General features: G+C 42.9%; 1 protein-coding gene across 1 annotated transcript in view; it reads left to right on the top strand.

Annotated features, from left to right (window-relative positions):
- GAREM1 (GRB2 associated regulator of MAPK1 subtype 1) overlaps positions 1–18543 on the top strand; it is a 101956-nt gene that overhangs the window by 1367 nt on the left and 82046 nt on the right. The gene's annotated exons all lie outside the window — the stretch shown is intronic.

Below are 18543 nucleotides of genomic sequence, written 5' to 3'. Positions count from 1 at the left end.
TTTTTGTTTACTCCAGGAAATAAGAAACGAGTCTGACAGAATAGCAGTGGTTTACCTTTCCTAGATACCTGTCTTGGAAAACAATGTGTCAGCACAGAGAGCTGGGGAGATACGGGAAATTTTTTATAAAGGCTCTGACAGCTGCTTTAGAATAATAGCGTGTGTGCACTGCGTGGTAGCTCTGTGAAGACTGTCCAGCTCTCCTGTCTCTAAGGGAATGCAGATAACTCACAAATCAAGAAAAATTTCCAGGGTTTTTAGTTCGTTAGCATATGAAGTCACCTTGTACTTGCACGATGTAATAGAACAGTTCTCTTATAAAGTTTTGTATTGATTTGAAAAGTTAAAAATGAGCACAGGCATTGTCCTCTGTTACTCCCCGGTGTGCAGGTCAAGACCAGGATTGGTTTATTACTTAACTGCAGTTCCCATAATCCAGTGATGATTCAAGCTGGGGCTTTTTTGACTTTGTCCCTTGATTATGCAGTACTTTTCCTACCCTTTGTAGTGCTTCCTCAGAACTGGCACTCAGGAGCAGATTAAATAAAAGCTTCTTTGCCTCTTTAACTGCAGCTGGCTGGTTTTCATACAGTCGAATGTATGTTGTCCTGTGAGAATGGCAAAGCTGGTATGTTAAGGAGTTCCTCGTGGTAATACCTTCTGTCACTAGAAACAGCTAAGATGGCCTCCAGTCACTGCACTTAAGGTTGTCAATTTACTTGAGATTCCTGGCAGTGATTCAGGCTTTAACAGGATGCATGTATTGATGACTTACTAATTTCCCTCTCTGCGTGTTATATTTCCCAGTCTCCCCGCTCCTCTTGTCTTGCTTCATTGGAAGCGACCTGAAAGAGCTTTGTGGGTAGAGAAAGTTTATGGGTTTTGAAGCAAGTAGGTTGGGTTTTTTTTGGGTTTTGGTGGGGTTTTTTTTTTGGTCTTGTGTCAGACCTGGTGAAGGGAATATCCCATAATTGTCAGGGAGAAAAAGATGTTGTGGATTTTGTGCAAAAGCTTTTTTGTCCCATGTGCCACACTTAAAGCAGATGCACAGGCAAGTGGATGTAAACAGACCTGAGCTCTTTTGCCTGCGCCCTGAGATGGCCAGACATGAGGCAGCTGTTGGTGTAGGTGTCCTGTGAGTAATGGTTCAACCCCACGCTAAACCCTAACAGGAGGCAGGCTCAGGTATAGCACTGTGCTAAGTAAGGGCTTTGGGTTGGAGCTGGTTTGAGGTCTGGCCGGTTCAGCGTGCAGGCAGAGGCTCTTGGGTCTGCTTTTACCTACTTGTACCTTTTAACTTCTGGGACTACAGATGGCAGACGAATCAATATTTTATAAAGAACACAGACGCCATGGTCTTGGTGGTACGAACAGAACACTTTTTCTATTTCCAAAGGAGGTTGTCTTGCAATAAGAGAAAGCAACCATGAATCAGCGTGTAGCTTCCCTCCTAAAGGAGGAAAGTTGGGAACATGCAATGTTTGTGGAAGTGACTGGAGCACCTGCTGTCCCGGGATGGTTTCTCTGCATCCCTGTCATTGTCTGGCAAAGCTAACAAGTGGAGCTCTATCAGAGAATTTCTTGATGCAATACTGAAGAAAATCAATGCAGAGTCCAATCCAAATGTGTGTCATCCAATGCTCAGGAAGTTTAAGGCTACCTCTGTTAACAAAGTAGTGTCTTGTGGCAGTTTTATCTGGATGCAGCTCTTGTCTCCTCTGCACAGCCTGCAGATACGCATCGGTGGGTCAGGGTTCGGTTGCGCAGGAATGGCCTCCTCTCTTCTTTAGGTGCTGAATTCCTCTCCAGATCAGTGGAAGCTGCATGCGTTTCATGCTGTTGGAAACCAAACCACCTGTAGATGTCTGTCTTCAGTCACCTTTTGATTTCATGGTTGGCTTGTGACTGTAGCAGTGAGTTGTTTCTAGGCTGGTTTTTTCAGTCATCATGAGGTTTTGTGAAGGCCAGAATTCATTTCTTCTAGAGGACCAGGATGTAGAAGAGGACTGAAAAGCTGGAGATGTATTTTCTTCGGAAGATGCCAGCCTTGCTGTGTTGCTGCTACATTTCTTAATGGAGCTTAGCACTCAGTGGATGATGTTCTTAGATGATACCTACACAAGATCTCCAGTTTTTCACTGTTGCTTCACCTTCAGGCCTTTCAGTTTGAAGGGGGGAGAATGGGTATGATGAATGCAGTTTTATTCTTCCAGTTTGAATGTGCAGCTCCTGGAAGAATGCCCTTAAGTAGTTCAGTTTGATTTCTTGACAGGATGAAGTTATGAAATATTTATGCGCACTAAATTTGGTCCTCTGCTAAGAAGGGAGGGTTTTTCTTGATGATACGGGGTGAAGAAGGAATGGGAGGATGTAGTCTGTCGTTACATCAAGATATAGCTGGAAGTAGTTAGCCATCGGTGCCTGCCTTATCCGTCTAGAAATGATAAATATGTCAACTTCTGTATTTTCAGATGAAATTTTAAGACTGTTTAGTTGTGTTCCAGGTTATGCTTTTGGATGCTGTTAAGTCATAAGTCAAGTTTTGTTTGCTTTAATCTGTTCATGTGTGTTAATATTTTGCTGGTGAATATTGTTGTACTAATTGAACAAATAGACTGGAAAAAAACCAAACCTGTCACTTTTGAGAGGAAGCAAATGTTTTTTCTATGAGTTTTTTTTCCAACATATGCAACGGCTTAAATATTTCTAGAGGATAACTCAAATACAAAATTGCTAAAAGAGCGCTAAACACCATACCAAAGAAAATGAATGGACTTTATCTCACGCTGTGGAATTCACTGAGTGGGCTGTTTCAGAGGAGAAGAAGCAAGACTCGAAGAGCAAGAGAGGAGCGAGCTTTGTGCTGTGTTTTTTTCCTGTCTTTGCCCCCCCCCCCCCCCCCCATCCTGATCTGCATTGTCGCAGCTGAATCCCACCCCAGTGACACCGAGAGGCTTGTGAGTGGGTGCAGTGGGGAAAAGATTGCGCTCTGGGAACCCGAAGCAGAAAGAGATCTTATCGGAGCGTGGTTGTTGCAACAGGGCAAAAGGTGAGCGTCGCTGGTCTCTGAGAAAACACGGGCACACGTGAGGCTTGGGTTGGCTGTCTTCAGATCATCGGCAGAAAAGGCTAACAGCGAAGCTGTGACTGTATCTTGTTGCTAATGCTGAAGTGGTGTTGTGCATGGTTATCTCAGGGCTTTACATTTCTGGTAATTTTTTTTCTAAGGATAATTTTGGAGGGTAAAAGAGAAACGCTGTGAAGGTTAAGATCTGGAAAATACTGCTTTGCATAGAGCTGAGCTTCAGGCTGAGCTTTTGGGGTTTTTTTGTAAGCTCACTGCTCCCTTTGGACTCCATTCTTTTTCTCAGTGGAACTCCCTTTACCCCAGCCGCTGTTGCTGTGTTTCCACAAGTAAAGAGCAGCCCTTGCTAGTATGTAGTTTTCACCCACAGACTGGGTATGAACTGGAAGAGTTCACAGAAATTCACAGCTTGTGTACAAAGACTAAAGTTTCTGGGATCAAGAGGGCATGTGGTCCTCTGACTTTATTTGTTTTTTTCACAAGGGATAAACATATTCATACATGCTCTAAAAAAAAAGATGTTATGTAAACTGGTGGTCTTGGGATCAAACATAGTGGCACTTGTCCTCAACTCACAGAGAAGTGATTCCCTACTGGGCATGGTGAGGAAACCACGCTGAACTTTTCTGGAAGGGAGACCATGGATTGCGATGAGCCACTGAGACTCCAAAGGAAATTCTTCTCTGTGCGTTGTAAATGTGTGGTTGCTGTAAGATGAAATGGCAGAATTACTGGCTATAAAGAAAGGCAAAATTTATAAAATAGGTAACAAATTTAAAGGGTGACGACTTCTTTCTTAGCCCTGTGTGAACTCCTGTGAATATCAGCAGTAGGTGAGTGGTGAGTTTGTACTGCTGCTGTTCCTGGGGATGAAGAGATTTCATTTACTTATTTTATTTCAGGTTCTCTTTCTTCTGTCCCATTTCAAAACTTCTTCATGGCGACGTCCGTCTACCCCAGTCACGTTCAGGGGACTATTGTTCTCTGCAGCATGTTACTGTAGGGCTTATTTCGGTTCCAATATCTGGAAACTGAGCACCCTTGCAGCTTATCAAAGAACATCGTACTCAATAGAACAATGCGGCTGTGTACATAATGAAAATTCTGTATTGCGTCACTCTACAAATGCGGGTTATCTGTGCAGCTGAACAATACTTTGAAACTACAAAGAGACTTATTCTTTTAAGGTCTAAATGCTGCTATCCATGCTTTAATTGTCTTGAATGACCTCCTTCTTTCGAGAAGCTAGTGCAGGGTGTCTCGGTAGTCTGCTATTGAATAATTCTTTAAAAGGAATCGTGTGGGAGTAGGGCAAAGCTTTCATGTGGACCAAGAAAGAGGTTTCAGATACGCTCAGACCCTGGGCAATGGCCGTGATCTGATTTCCCACTCCAGGTGTGGCTCTCTGCTGTGTACTGTGGTGTGATAGGTGATGGTTCTCATATATTGGGCAGACAGGTGAGCGTCTCTGCTGTGTACTGTGGTGTGCTAGGTGACAGTTCTCATATATTGGGCAGACAGACCAGCATCTCTGATTCAAAGGCAAAAAATCCTCAAGATACACTGTATCCACATGGCTCGATTTCTTCCTTACCTGCTGAGCAGCTTTGAAACTCCAACTGTTTATACTGTGTGTTCTGCCATTAAAGTATAATCTTGGAAGCATCTCCTCCTTGCCGCTGCTTCTTTCCTCCTTTACCTTGTGGTCTGGTGTTTCCATCGAGACAATTGAATGAAAAAACAATTGACAGGTTGCCACTAACCACTGCTCCTGGGGTTTTGTTTCGGTTGTTTTTTTCCTTTTCCCCTGCTGGCAGAGATGTGTTCCAGAAACATTTTAGTGAAAAAGCTTTTAATTCATTTAAAATCTGCATCGTACTGAATGATGTCTGTGAAGATTATAGTGCCCTCCTGGAGATGAAGGACAGTAACTTGGCAACACCTATTCCCAGGTGTACCACAGGCTTTTAGTGAGGCACATAAAGAGTTCAGCAGCATAGCCATTTTACACCTAAAAATCCATGATTTCTTTAAGCTGCTTTCATGTTTGGCAATGATTTAATGTACAATAGAATGTACTGCATGTTCTTCAACCAGTATGCTATTTGCACTACACTGGACCATGGGTAGTGTGGTAGTGCTGCTAAGATGCAAAATAGTTGCCTTGCTCTTATTTCTTATATACTTAATAAATGTTCATATTCTTCTTTGCCATACAAGGTGTGAAACTTACAGCTCTGTAAAATTTTTTGTTTCAATTTCTAAAAAATGTTGTCTTTTTTTTTTTTTTTTTTTTTTTTTTTACAAGGGCATGTGGCGATAGGATAAGGGGTAATGGCTTTAAACTGAACAAGGATAGATTTGTGTTAGAGGTAAGGAAGAAGTTCTTCACTGTGAGGGTGGTGAGGTACCAGACCGGGTTGCCTAGAGAGGTTGTGGATGCCCCATCCCTGGAAGTGTTCCAGGCCAGGTTGGATGGGGCTTTGAGCAACCTCATCTAGTGGAAGGTGTCCCTGCCCACAGCAGGGAGGTTGGAACTAGATGATCTTTGAAGGTTCCTTCCAACCCAAGCCATTCTATGATTCTAATTTTTGACTCTGTTAGGTGAAGCCTTTGCGTACATACCTGGACAAACTCTTTCTGGATAATTCTGTAGTTCAGGTATTGGAAGGTGAAACACCATTAGATATACATAAAATCAAAGGAATTAAGGTGTCTTGAACAGTTAGTAAAACCCTTAATCTTAAAATAAATGTGGTGTGATGAATCATGTGCTGCTGTTGCAGGATATGGTAGTAAGGAATGGTACAAGTCTAGCATAAGAGAGAAAGGTTTTGTTGTTTTATGCTTTGTCTGTAAGCACTGTTCTGGAACTAGGTGTTCCTGGCTTCAGTGATTACGTGAATTGGCACTCCCTGTAATAGCCCAGTAAAGGCAACTCCAGGGAGTATGCCAAGATGAAGTGCTGGAGGATATTGGCCAGCGTGGTCTGGTGCTCCAGGATTCAGTGGAAGTTGTGGGAAGAGCTACAGCATGTTCCAGTCATTCCAGTGGTGGTTTGTCAGCAGTGAAGGGCATGGGTGTTGCTGTATTTCCTTTTGGCATTAGGAGTAACAAGTTGGTTGGATTAGGGAAGCTTAAGTCTCTCCCCTATAGGAAAATATTCATCATCTTAATGTGGATTGCATATGACTCAAAACCAACCTTCATAAAACCCAGGGAGCCAATATTTCAAGTCTGAAATTTTTGCTTTTAATGGTGCTCCCCTTTGGAGTGAGTTTTGTGTAGCATTTGAGGTCTGTGATTTTCATACTATTTACAGTATGAAAAGCTTGTGGTGCTAACTTCACTGCACCTCCACTTTTAAGCCAGATCTGCTAATCTGAAGACCTAGCACAGAAATATAAAACTGAGGTGTATAAGCAGATTGAAGAGTGAGTCTTTGCTGAGGATGGGGGCCATGTCTGCTTTGCAGTCTCTGTAGCGGTGTGCATGTCGGCATAAAACTGCTAATATCACAGCTTTGCCGGGGCACCTGCACACTTGGCTGAGGCATTGCATCAGCAAGAATAGCTGCTCTGGTTTGATATCTCCTGTACTGCTGCTGGACGATGTATCGCCCCGTCGGGCTTGTTGCTGTGTGCTGGGGGGGGTAGAAATGTCTTCCTGGGAGTGGGGAGGGTTTGGAGTCTAGCCTCCTCATCCCGTGGTTTGATTTGGCTTTAAGTTTGTGCAAGGGAGCGATCAGAAGCTTGGCTTTCAGAAAGAGGTCAGTGGAGCGTCTGGGAGGTGGGGAGGAGGTAACTTTAGCTCATACAAGGCATCAACACCAACAGCTACTGCAGTGGCTGACTATGTGGGAGAAACGAACCTAGAGATGTTGTAGAGGTTGCAGATGGGGAGCAAGAATTGCCAAATCCTACAGACATTCGCAGGCCAAGTCTGTTGTGTGGATGGAGATGCTCCTGAGCCTACAAAACGCGCACCGAGTGTCTGGGTCAAGCCATGATGCAGACCCCAAGTGACCAGTGAGAGCTGCTGGAGCTGTGGGTTCAGGGGGCTCGGGGAGCCCCGTGCCAGGGGCCGCAGCGTGTGCGTGCCCAGGCAAGAGCTGGTGTGCTCTCAGCAGAGGAGGGGACGGTGATTTTACCAGGAAAAGTAGCAAATCTTGTTATGGCAGGGAAGGTCACTTGGAGCTTCTTAGAGGTGCAAACCTTCAGGAAATGCAAAATTGTTTGAAAAGTGCCCTTTTTGTTTGTTGGCTTTTTCTTTTCTGGTGTTGTAACTGGTGCAAGTTGTAATCACGGAAAACTCAGACTCGTGCACGTTTCCTTGGCCTGTGAGGATGTCACTGGGCTCCTAAAGAGAACCAAGGATAAAGTTTTAAACGTGGTCTCGGAGGCTGGAAGATGCCTGAGAACTCAACCTGATGAAGTTGATACTGTTATTGCCTCGTGCCAGGGCTGAACCTTAGTGACTCAAACGTAAATATTATCTAAAACACAGCATGCTGCAATCCTATTTGTGCAACGAGCAGGGGAAACCTTTCTGGCAAAGTGGTGCCAGCAAGAAAGTTGGGGAATTTCTCCTTACAGTCAGAGCTGGGGGAGCGGGAAGAGAAGCTGAGTTAGGGGCTGAAAGTGCCCACCACGCACTGCTCTGCTTGCTGTCTTTGCACCTTTGTGCCAAAACGTGTATGTCACCCGTGGGTGAGGCTGTAGCTTGGTGGGACGCAGGTTTCCAGGGAAAGTCCGGGGGTCTGTGGCTGCCGGCTGCGGGAATAGCGGCCACCGACTGGGGTGCAAGGCAGGGGCGCGTGCCCTCCGAAAACAAGGTGTTGTGTGTGAGGCTGCGTGGGGACGTGGTTCCCCTCTGCAAGGAGGATATGGGCCAGTTGGAGAGTCTAGAGCCTAACCACCCTAAACTGCTTATTGACTGTCCTGAAGGGAGAGACTGTGTGCCCAAGTCCGACTCGAGGGTTCAAGTGGAGGAAGGTCCCTCTGTGCACCTTAAGCAGTCATTCCGAAATCGTGCCTGCTGGCCTCATGCAAGCATCCCCCTCCCTCATCGTGCTGCCGTGGCCGCTGCTGAGCGCTGAAGCGAGCTGGGCTGCCAGACTGAAAGGGAGCACACTTGCCTTGCGGCTGGGTTTGTAAGAGTCCTACAGTCTGCATACTCAGTTACTAAAATACTTCCAGGAACTATTTCAAAGTAATCCACAAATTCTTGGATAGCCCCTCCCGTGTGTTTGTGTTTCTGTTTGCAGCTTTTGTTGTTGTTGTTGTTGTTGTTCCAACTGGCGATTTTACTTACTTGTCCCAGTAAAAGCAAGCACTGACTATTCTTGTTGCTTCCTGGCACCTCACCATTTTGGAGATGAAAGAGGGAAGATTGGAGTGGGAAGATGAAGGAAACTTTTTATCTAAGCGGGGGGAAGGCACATGTGCACAGATCTTTTCTTCTTGTCCAGCTTTCTTCTTGCCTCTTTCAGTGGGTCCCTTTGGGGCATGGTTGGATTCAAGGAGCCCTTGGCTCCCGTCTGCATCATTCAGTCCATCCCCCAGGCTACTGTCCTTCACTTGTGGGCTTCCAGTAGGTGTTGCAACTTATTTACAGTCGTTTCCAAGGTCGCTGTAAGGTAAAGCACCCAGTACTGTCTAGCAGTAGCAGAATGGAGCAGTGCAAGGAGCTTCTTCCATTTTTTCTGTTATCCTTTCTTGCCTTCAGATAGGATAGTCCTTCCTTTCACCTCTTCCAGCATTACTGGCACATTGCTGTTGTGTTCTTGTCCTGTCCTCCAGCTTCTTACAACTCCTGTGCAAACTGCTGCTTCGTCCTCTCCATGGCCTCTTCTTTTCCCTCAGCTTGGAGGAGATGAAGATGTTTCTTGGACCAGACAGCAACAGAATGTTTGGCTGTGCCTGTACTAGGAGTGATAGCTGTGTATGTGTTACCAGCGGTGAGAAAGCAAGCAGGGAAAGTTATTTCATACGCTTCCAGAGACCTGAAAGTTTCTGGTCACTGAGACCAGAAATTGGAGTTGCAACTCATTGGTGTTGGAAGGATATGGGTGTTCTGGGCTTTGCTGCAGAGAGGTGGTTTATATCAGTGCAGATAACATGGGATCTCCCTCTGTGGAGTCTTACACTTTGCTGTTGACATGCTGTTCGGTTTAACTTCAGTAAAGGGAGTTTTGCTGGCAGGACTCAAACATGAATTGGTAGGCTTTGGATGTAATGCTTCCTTTTGTCAGCCAGCACTGACTGCTTGCTTGACTTACAGAAGGTGAGTGGAGATGCTGTGTATTTGTAAGAATAATAGTAATCCTTGTCCATTTGTTATATGATGTGATTAGCCAGAAGGAGAATCTTATGTGTGTATCCATGTTGGAAGACTGGTTTCCAAAATATTAAATTATTCCTGCTTCTTTCTTAACAGTTTCATTCAAGCTTCTATTTATTACAAGGTCAAAATGCCTCTTTTCCTCTTTGATGGGGGCCATAACCACACACACTGGGTAGTATCTAAGATCTTACTTGAGTTGCATTTATGTAATTTCACTATGGTCAGACTTTTTTTTCTGTCTTTGGTCTCTGGATATGAAGCTATGGTATACTCATGGCAGGAGAATATAGAAAGCATCAGTGCATATTTGACTCACAGAGATGATAGGGTTCCATATGAAAATACAAAATGTGACTAGTTACACATGCTTGTTACTGCATTCACCAAACCCAGGATGTGGCTGTAGACAAACAGCTAAGCTGCAACACCGCTGCAGCTGAATGTAGGGCAAGCTGGAGGAAAAGATCATTTCTGTTGCATGTTTTATGGATTGCATTGTCAAATATAATTTGGGTTCCTGTCAATATATAACAAAATATCTTAAGACCAAATGGCCTGTGGGCAAAGATAAATGTGCCCTCAAGGGGAAAGTGAGGCATGACGGGCTTTTCTTCACTCTGTTCTGCATGCTGCTCACCAAAAGTAGACGCTTCCCTCCTCCCAGGAGGGGTTTTATTTTTTAATTTTTGTGCCCTCTAAAGATTATAAAAATATTATCAAAGGGATGTTATTCACTTATCCCTTAGGTTTTATTAAAAACAAAGCCATTCTTTTTATACCTTACAGTTTAAGTGTAGATTTTTCTGAAACAATGGAAATAAATTGCATTCGGGACTGTTCCTCATCAGAAAAGAATTAGGTGCAGCTTTGATTGCATTCCTCTTGTTAGTATTCCTATATTGCTCAGATGCTCTTACTGTACCAGGACGTAACCAAACCAAACAGGTGCCTAGTTACAGTTGAACATCCAAAATTTCTGTGTGTGTATGCGGTCAGTCCGTGTTTGAAGAGGCATTACTCTCTTATTAGTGATGTTTAAATTTTTCCAGGTCGAGCAGAAGGGGCAGGATGGACATTGCTAAAATGCAAAGGCAACGATAGCCCCAACAAGCAGGTGCCATGCGCACACAATCAGTTAGTGCCTGTGCGGTCTCCGAGGGTATGGGGAGATGGGCCAGGCCACTGGGCAAGCAGCCAGGTGGCAACCCGACTTCAGAGCAGAGCTGAACTTTTGCTTGCTTCCAGCTGTTTTTATTCTGTCCTTAACCCAGGCTGCAAAAAAAATTGGAGACAAATTAAAATGTAATGATGAGTTCTTTCAAAGCCAAAGAAAACTATGCTTGAGCAGCTCCTGCATTTGGGTTACTTCTATTTTTAATTGGGAGCTTGTCCAAGATGCCCCAAGTTCAAACAGGGATGACTGCTGTGCAACACAAAGCAGCGTAGTGTCTCTTTAGGACTTGAGATATATAATGAGAGGACTGAGCATGTTTACTTGGATACTATTTTAAAATATCATCTAATTATAAATAACTGTCAATGAGAGCTCCCCAGCTCTCATGCTGTGCCCAAGAAAAGTCTGAATGAATAGGCTGGTTTTCTGTCTGCCAGGGGAATCTAGAATCAAATTCTAGGTCTTAAATCCATGAGGTTGCTAGGGTTAAAATTTTCTTCCTTGCTGTCCTGAATCTGAGGAGCTTTAGCCAGACTTCGCTGACCAGAGTCCCAACCATTGCAAGTGGGGAGAGATGACTTCTGCAGCAGCTGAGGTGTGCAGCTGCCTTCATTTTTATCAATTAAAGCAACCATTCTGTATCTGTGCTTGGAAATAAAATAGGAAGCCAGTGAAAGCATGTAGTGCAATGCTAAATGCTGACCTCCCACCTCTGAAGTATTAAGCTTCTCCAGCTAGGCACCTGATGCTAAACAGGCACGTGAAGTGTATCCTCCAGTGGACCTCACGATGTTTATAGATGCATCTGAGCAGGAGCTTTCTAGCATGAGGAATGCTTGCCTCTAATGAAAGAAAACCTTGTCTCTTTTAATGAAGTATTTAAAGGAGCTGATTTGGATGGCAGCAGGCTGCTTGTAAGTCTCATTACTGCAGTGTTTTTCTTTTGGTCAGGTAGCACTGTCATTCTCTTTATCCATACCTATCAGAGTGCTTATGAAAGCTACTCTTTGGATTCCTCATTTCCAAACCTGATGCCTTGATTGCAAAGGGCAAATAAATATTTTAAATCTTTTTTTTTTTTTTTTCCCCCACTGACTTTGGCCATGAGAATTCAAAATGGAACATAATCTAAACATGAGGCTGACGTAAAAATTCCTTTCTTTCCCCCTCTGTGGTAACACTAAACTAGGCTGAAATCTTTCTTGCATGCAATGAAAAGTTATTTAGCTTTCTCCTTCTCAATATTTCTGACCTGTGATCATTTTAAGTGTAGTTAAACTTGGCGTTCTTTGCTCTTATTCTTAACACTTCAGATTTGTGATCTTAGGTGACTTCAAAACCAGAAAACTTTCTTCCATAAGAATCTCAGTTTTCAATTGAGTGATTCTAAGATTGTTTTTTTTTTCCTTCAAAAAAAGATACCATGATAAATAGTTGGCACTATTCAACATGTTGCAGGGTATTGGAGTAGTTTAAAGAATTGCTGAGACTTTCTAGGGTGGTTTGTAAGTAACCATGGTGATTGACTGTTCTGTTGGATCAATCTTACGGTGAAGTCTGTCATGAGGATACAGTAAATCTGCTGTTACATCTGATGATGCTCAGCATTAATAAGAGTAATTATGATAGCAGCAGAAAGTTACTGTGTTTTGGAACGCAAATGTTAAGATGTTGTTGTACTGAGTGGGTTGGGTTTTTTTTTTCCCCAGTGTGGGGGTGGAGAGCAGTCTGTGTTGAAAGATGTGTTTTGGCTTGTTTGGCTTGAGTTCATAAAAAGTAAGGTTTCTCATTCTGGGATGTTTGTTCTGAAGGCTTGAAACAAACACAAACAAAGCTCAATGAAATCTGTGTTGTTACTCTTCTTCCCCCCCCCCCCCCTAGTTTTCTTATGAACGCAAAGAAAGCAAGATGCCAAAGTTCAAACTGTGAGATTGCTGAAGTCAGCAGAGCATTTACCATCAGTGGCAGTGGCATTGGAGTTCCACTTAGTGTTTATTTAAAATACTTGCGCTCCTCTTCTCTGCAGTAGGTCAAACAGGTTTTGTGGTTTTTGTTTTTGGTTGGGGTTTTTCTGGGTTTTTTTGAAGACTCACTGAGATGCTGTCTCTGTATATTTGCAGCTAGAGAAGAGCTAGAGAAAAGCTTGTCTTGGAACAAAATGGATTTTTCAGTGGATTAATCTGTCCCATAGCCTTGTAACAAGATTATGGTTTATGCTGATTTGTTGCAACAGTACTGGTATATCCAGTCATTCCAATAGCAAAATGCTAATCCTAAAGAAATAAATCTGTCTTCTTGCTGGCAGGCATAAAAAGAATAGGGGGGCTGAGAATCTCTGCTCTCGTTAGGTATTAGTGGGTGATAGCTTGAGTTCAGCATCAGTTGGATTGAAGCAATTTGATTGTATCAGGCTTTTGCGGAGGAATTGGAAATTGCAGAAATAAAGCCTTATCTTCTTTCTCTTGATTGTGAAATATTTAATGGTCACCCAGAGCAAAGTTTGATCACAGTACTGTGAGGCTGAAGTGCATCAATGCACAAAGTACCGCAAGTAGTGATGTTAGGCGGTCTGAGGGTGATGCTGTCCTTGCCCCTTCCTCGCTAAGCAGGGGTGGAAGCAAACTGGGTGCCCTCTTGTTCAGACATGACTGAAAATTGTTGCAACGTGGCCAACCATAGCCAGCAACAGTTGTGTTTCATCCAAGGAAAAAGGTGTACAGTGGGAACAGGCTTAATAGTGGACAAACTATTTCTTGGGTAGATATATCTTGACCAGCTCTTCCTGAAGCTGTGAGAAAATTCAGTGTCTCGCCCTCCACCATCCAAAGCTGAGACAAGTGTAATTGCTGGTAATGGACCTTGCTGCAGACGAGTGGTTTTGGGCAACTGAGTGTCTCTGTCTAGGCTGGATGGGGTTGGATGATTCTCCTGGGTGTGCAGCAAAGTACCAGAGAGGCAGTCCGAAAATCTTGGTGAGTTTGTGAGGCACAACCTGAGCTGGTTTTGATGCCTGGGCTCTCCTGTGGCTCAAATAAAAAATATTAAAAAAAAAACCCAAAACCAACAACAACAAAAAAACCCCCAAACCCAAAAGCACACACTTTTTTTTTTTTTTAAACACTTTTGTAATATGAAAAGCAACTCTGAAGACCAACTGGTTGAATATTAATTTGAGAGACAGCACACAAGATTGTCAACTAACTTTGCCTAATCTTCCCTGCTCTAGTTGCAGTTTTTTTCCGTTTTCTTGCTTTTGGCAAAGGAAGGAAGAATGTAAGTCATATTAAAATCAAAATGAGTATGAATCCTTAGGCTGTCAGGGGAAGCCTTTCATCCACTGAAAGATGTGGAGTGTATGCAGTTGATGGAAGGTGAAGTCAATATTACTTTGTGTTCCTTTGGAGGGAGGGGTATTTGATTGCAGTTTGAATCATGACAGAAATACTGGTTGATCCAGATAACAGGAACCTGCACAAATGAATGTGCTGCAGGAATGGAACAATTAAACAGAAGTACATTTTTAAAACTACGTGGGAAATTGTTTGAGAAGGAAGAAGGGAAACTGAAAAGTGAGGTGGTTAATCAACAGTCCTAGATATAAGTGCAGTTTTTATTCCACATCTTTGTGTTGCAAGCTCAAAAGGTTGTGTAGCTGGGGACAGAGCCATCTGCTTTCATCTTTTCCACTACGTTCAGTCCCAGACAGTCAGATGCAACCACTGTCAGGATCTCCTAATGAATCTGCCCACTTTAAATTAAAAATTTAGTACACTGCATTTTATAGCCCTGAGATGTTTAAATTTTAACGTGGGTTGGGTTTGTTTGGGTTGGTGTGTTTTGTTTTTTTTTTTTTCTATCTTGCTCCTAGAAACTACAATATTTGCTTTTAGAAATTACAGTATTTACCCTTGTAACTCACTGGCAGTCTGTATTTAGACTTTGCATGATACGCCCCCATGCAAGTTGTTTTGCTTTTCTTTAAACAAGGAAGTTTGTCTGATCAGCTAAATAAAAAAAATTATCAACCTTTTTTTGTGTCTGTATGGAATGACAAAATGAGACTGATAACATGGAGAGGCTTTCAGAGCAGGTGTTTCTTCAGTAGTAGTAATGTTTTCTACAATTAGGTGCTCTTTTTACTTCTCTCCTATTCGGCATTTTATGCAAGAGTAACTCTTCCAAGCATTTATTTGTTCAAAGTGACAAAAAAATCCCATAAAATTTTCAATCCTTGTAGATCCAGTGTTCATTAATGTTGCTACAAGTGGGGTTCTTCCTGTGACAAAATACTTCTGGGGTTTTCTTTCCTTCCTTTGTTAAGGAACATTACAAGGATGTGAATTTTTTCCGTACAAATTCCCGTTGCTACTTCAAACTGGAAAATTCAGATGATGTTCTCCTCCTAATGAACTTTTTCCTCTGACCTACATCACAGACCAGCGCAAGTTTTATTTTTGTGGAAGAAATAGCACTGGCAGGCTGAACAGCTCATTGAGATTTGACTCAGTAACCAAGTACAGTGCCAAAGCTTAAGCAAGCAAACCACCCTAATTTAATATTTATTAGTCTTTGACATTCATTGAGGTATGTCTCCATAGATAAATACCTAACAGATACTCTGGAGTATGATGCAGCCTGCAGAAAACAAAAGCTTTGACTTCCTCCCTCCACCCTCCCTCAGAGTTTACACAGAAGTTATTTGTCATGAGGAGAGGCTGCATGACCTGCTAAATAATAATAAAATAAAATTAATTGTCCTAATTTGAATATTCAGACTTAACAAGAACTTTGTGTTTCTTCCCCCAAAATGTAAACTCCAAACTCAGCGTTAGAAAAGAAGAAAGCTTTAAATATTAGTGAAATGATCTGTAGCAGGAGAGGCACCTGTTCTACCACAGCAACATCTCACTGGCAGTGCAACTGAGTGCTGGAGGTGAAGGATTATATGTTGACAGCATTCTGGTAAATGGGAAGTCGGATGGAAGCTGTCCCATGCGCTGTTGCAGTTTCAGTCTGCCTGAAACAACAAAACCACTCAGTGACTTTAGATGATGTCTGTGCTTATAAGGGGAAAAGGGCATTTGTTCACTTGTTCCTTCTTCCCTTTGATGACAACTGCCATCAGATGGTCCTGTATGACAGTGCTGCAGGTATTTGATTAACAAATAGAATACAGTGGGTTCGTCTTATACTGCGTTGTCACATACTCGTTTCTTTTGTTTCTCCTCCATTGCATGTATTAAAACCAGAGAGAGTTATTTAAGAGTGCAGTCTTGTCGCTTAAGTGAAGGAATTCATACTGCTCTTTGAATTTGGACTCCAATAAAAATAGATGCTAAGCCTCAAAGATATTGGAAAATTGACTACTTGGAGTTCTCTTCCAGTAGCCTATTGCCCATGCTAACAGTTTGGGGCTTTTTGTATGTGTTTTTCAAAGAACTTGTACTCTTACTAACATAAAAGCAACACGCTCAGTGCAGTGCTTCTTGAGCGCTAGTGATGCTTCCGTGTGTCCCTGTGTCAAATGAGACCAAACTGAAGTTAACAGTGAAAAATCTTTGTGATGCAGCCTGACATACACCTTGATCTTTTTGGCCTACTTGTTTTATATGCAACGAGGAATTGCTGTCTGCTGTTTTTTTGTGGACGGCTAAGCCTTGTTTTTTGTTGTCTTGTATTTCAAGAGATCAGAAGCCCAAACAACCAACTGGCTGAACAAGAACCAAAGCGTTGGGAGCTGTTTGAAGACTGTGTAAAAGATGAGCCTGCCAGTGAAAGGAAACACAGATTCCCAGATGAGAATGGCCCTGAGTTATGACTGACGGCTTTTTTAAAGGCAAAAGGATGCTGTGGTACCCAGCCTGGTTTTAACACCTGACAATACCACAAGGCCTGCCATGGAGAGGCTGCAGGTGCCTGTGATGCTCAGAGGCCCTCACTGCAAGGAGGTTGAAGTTCATGTGTGCAATGCCCACAGTTAGTAGGTGCTTGCTGTGCACAGCTGGGTGTTTCTGTCCTTCAGGTGTGCTGGCTCATCCGTGCTAGGCCCTGGGCTCCCCACTTTTAGATGGGGGACCCCTGAGCTTTTGTGCTGAGAGGAGACCTTGGCTTCAGCTTTTACCTGCTGTGAATCTTCCAATAAGATGAAAAGAAATTGAATTTATCTTAAGGTGTTACCTCTGTGGGAGCTATGTGACTAGCACATGTTTGCAGAAACACAAGTTTCCGTTTCCAAAAACAAGACAGCTTTTATTAGTTGACTGGTGTATGGCGTTGTAGGTTCCTTCTTTTGGGGTAGAAAAGCAGTGCTGGCATTTATATTTGTGCTAGCAGTGTGACCTCCCTCTGACCTGAAACATCTCTTTGCACAGAGCCACAAAGTCCATAATACTGTCTTTTTATTATTTTTTTTTTAAAGCAATAGATTATAACTTCATTTCATACTGGCTGGGACTGTGCTTTGTCTTTCCTGATGCAGTAGGATGTTAAGGTGTATCTTAATGCATGGCTCGTTGGTCCTCAGCCAGGGAAAGTCCAGTGAAGCTGCATGCCCAGTGAAGCAGATGCTGTGTAAGTAAGGCTCCTCAGTGCAATGATAGCATGATAAATAAGTAAGAACCTCACTTCTTTCTTTTTTCTGGCTTCTAATCATTCTGCTTTCTCTTAGCTTCCAGTTGTTGCAAAATAAACCTTGGTTGCTAGTTGTCCCTTGTAACACTAGCCACGTGCTGGCAGTTCTTCGTCATTCTTTCACAGCAGATGTGCTCACCTGACCAGCCAGCCACTTCTTTTTGCTGTTCCACAAATTAACCCTTCATTCCTAGCAAATGTTGGGGCAAGCTCCAGTGGGGGTAAAGTTGAAGTTATTAATTCGTGTGGTTTTGTAGGTACCTGGCTGAGCACCCACTGAAATGATTTTTAATGTTGCTGAGATTTTTCTGTGTAATGATATGTTATGCGATTGTGGAACATTAGATGGAATAATTAAACTCGCCACCTACTTAACTGACCAAGGCAGGCTGGGTGATGCACTTAATTGTACGGCATCTGTTACCTTGCATGCAGATGGTGTTCAGGCTTAATGAAAACACATGGCCCAAAGTCTTGATGATTTTTCCCTGGGGTTTTGCAGGCATCCTCTTCACCAGCTATTTCATAAAGTCATCGTAAGTTTCTCATGAGCCCCAAGCTCTTTTCTGTAAGCCTTTTTGTTCCAGGAAGAGCAAATTCTGCATGCTTGAACTGATGTGCAAGGGACAGCATTAAGCTCGCTTTACAGCCTTCTGTGATGAATGAGATGAGAGGAATGTCTCCGTAACGATCTTCCTGGCAGGAGGAGATGATATCTAGTTCATCTGGCGTGTGTAAATGGTATCTGTTACGTTGCTGGAACCTTGCATGCGACTTCTTCTCTTTCTCTGAATTGCTCGTTACCTACTATTTTAATGTCTCCAGACGCAAAGCTTATGCTTTAAGGCAGTGATGCAAACTCTTAGCCAAGATGACAAAGTGTGTGGCATTATAAAGCATTTATATTCCTGTAGATCGCTGCTTATTTTTGGCAATGTAGATTCTGTGAGTGAATGAGTCATGTTCGTCTGCACATTTTGGATTGACTTGAATGTTAGTTTCTCAATACTAGGAGGAGAACCTTATAAGTTGTTTGGTTTTGTTTTTTTATTTTTTTATTCCATTTGTTTCATGATTTTTCTGTAGTGGTGGTTGTTGAAAGGTCATTGCTGTCTTTGGCGAACCAGAGTATGTGGAATCTGTGTGAATATTCTTTTATGGACTGTAATGGGCCAAGCTTTAATTGTTGATCCAGAAGGAAGCGAAGAGGAGGTGGGAGTGCTCAGACCCTTCAAAACTGGAGGGGTCTTCAGTTCTACTCTTGAGGCTTTACCCCAGATACTTGGAAATGTGAAATGCTGAACTAAAT

Source organism: Haliaeetus albicilla, chromosome 3 (genome assembly GCF_947461875.1).
Source record: "Haliaeetus albicilla chromosome 3, bHalAlb1.1, whole genome shotgun sequence".
Classification (NCBI taxonomy): Eukaryota; Metazoa; Chordata; class Aves; order Accipitriformes; family Accipitridae; genus Haliaeetus; species Haliaeetus albicilla.
This window is presented reverse-complemented; position numbering and strand designations above follow the sequence as displayed.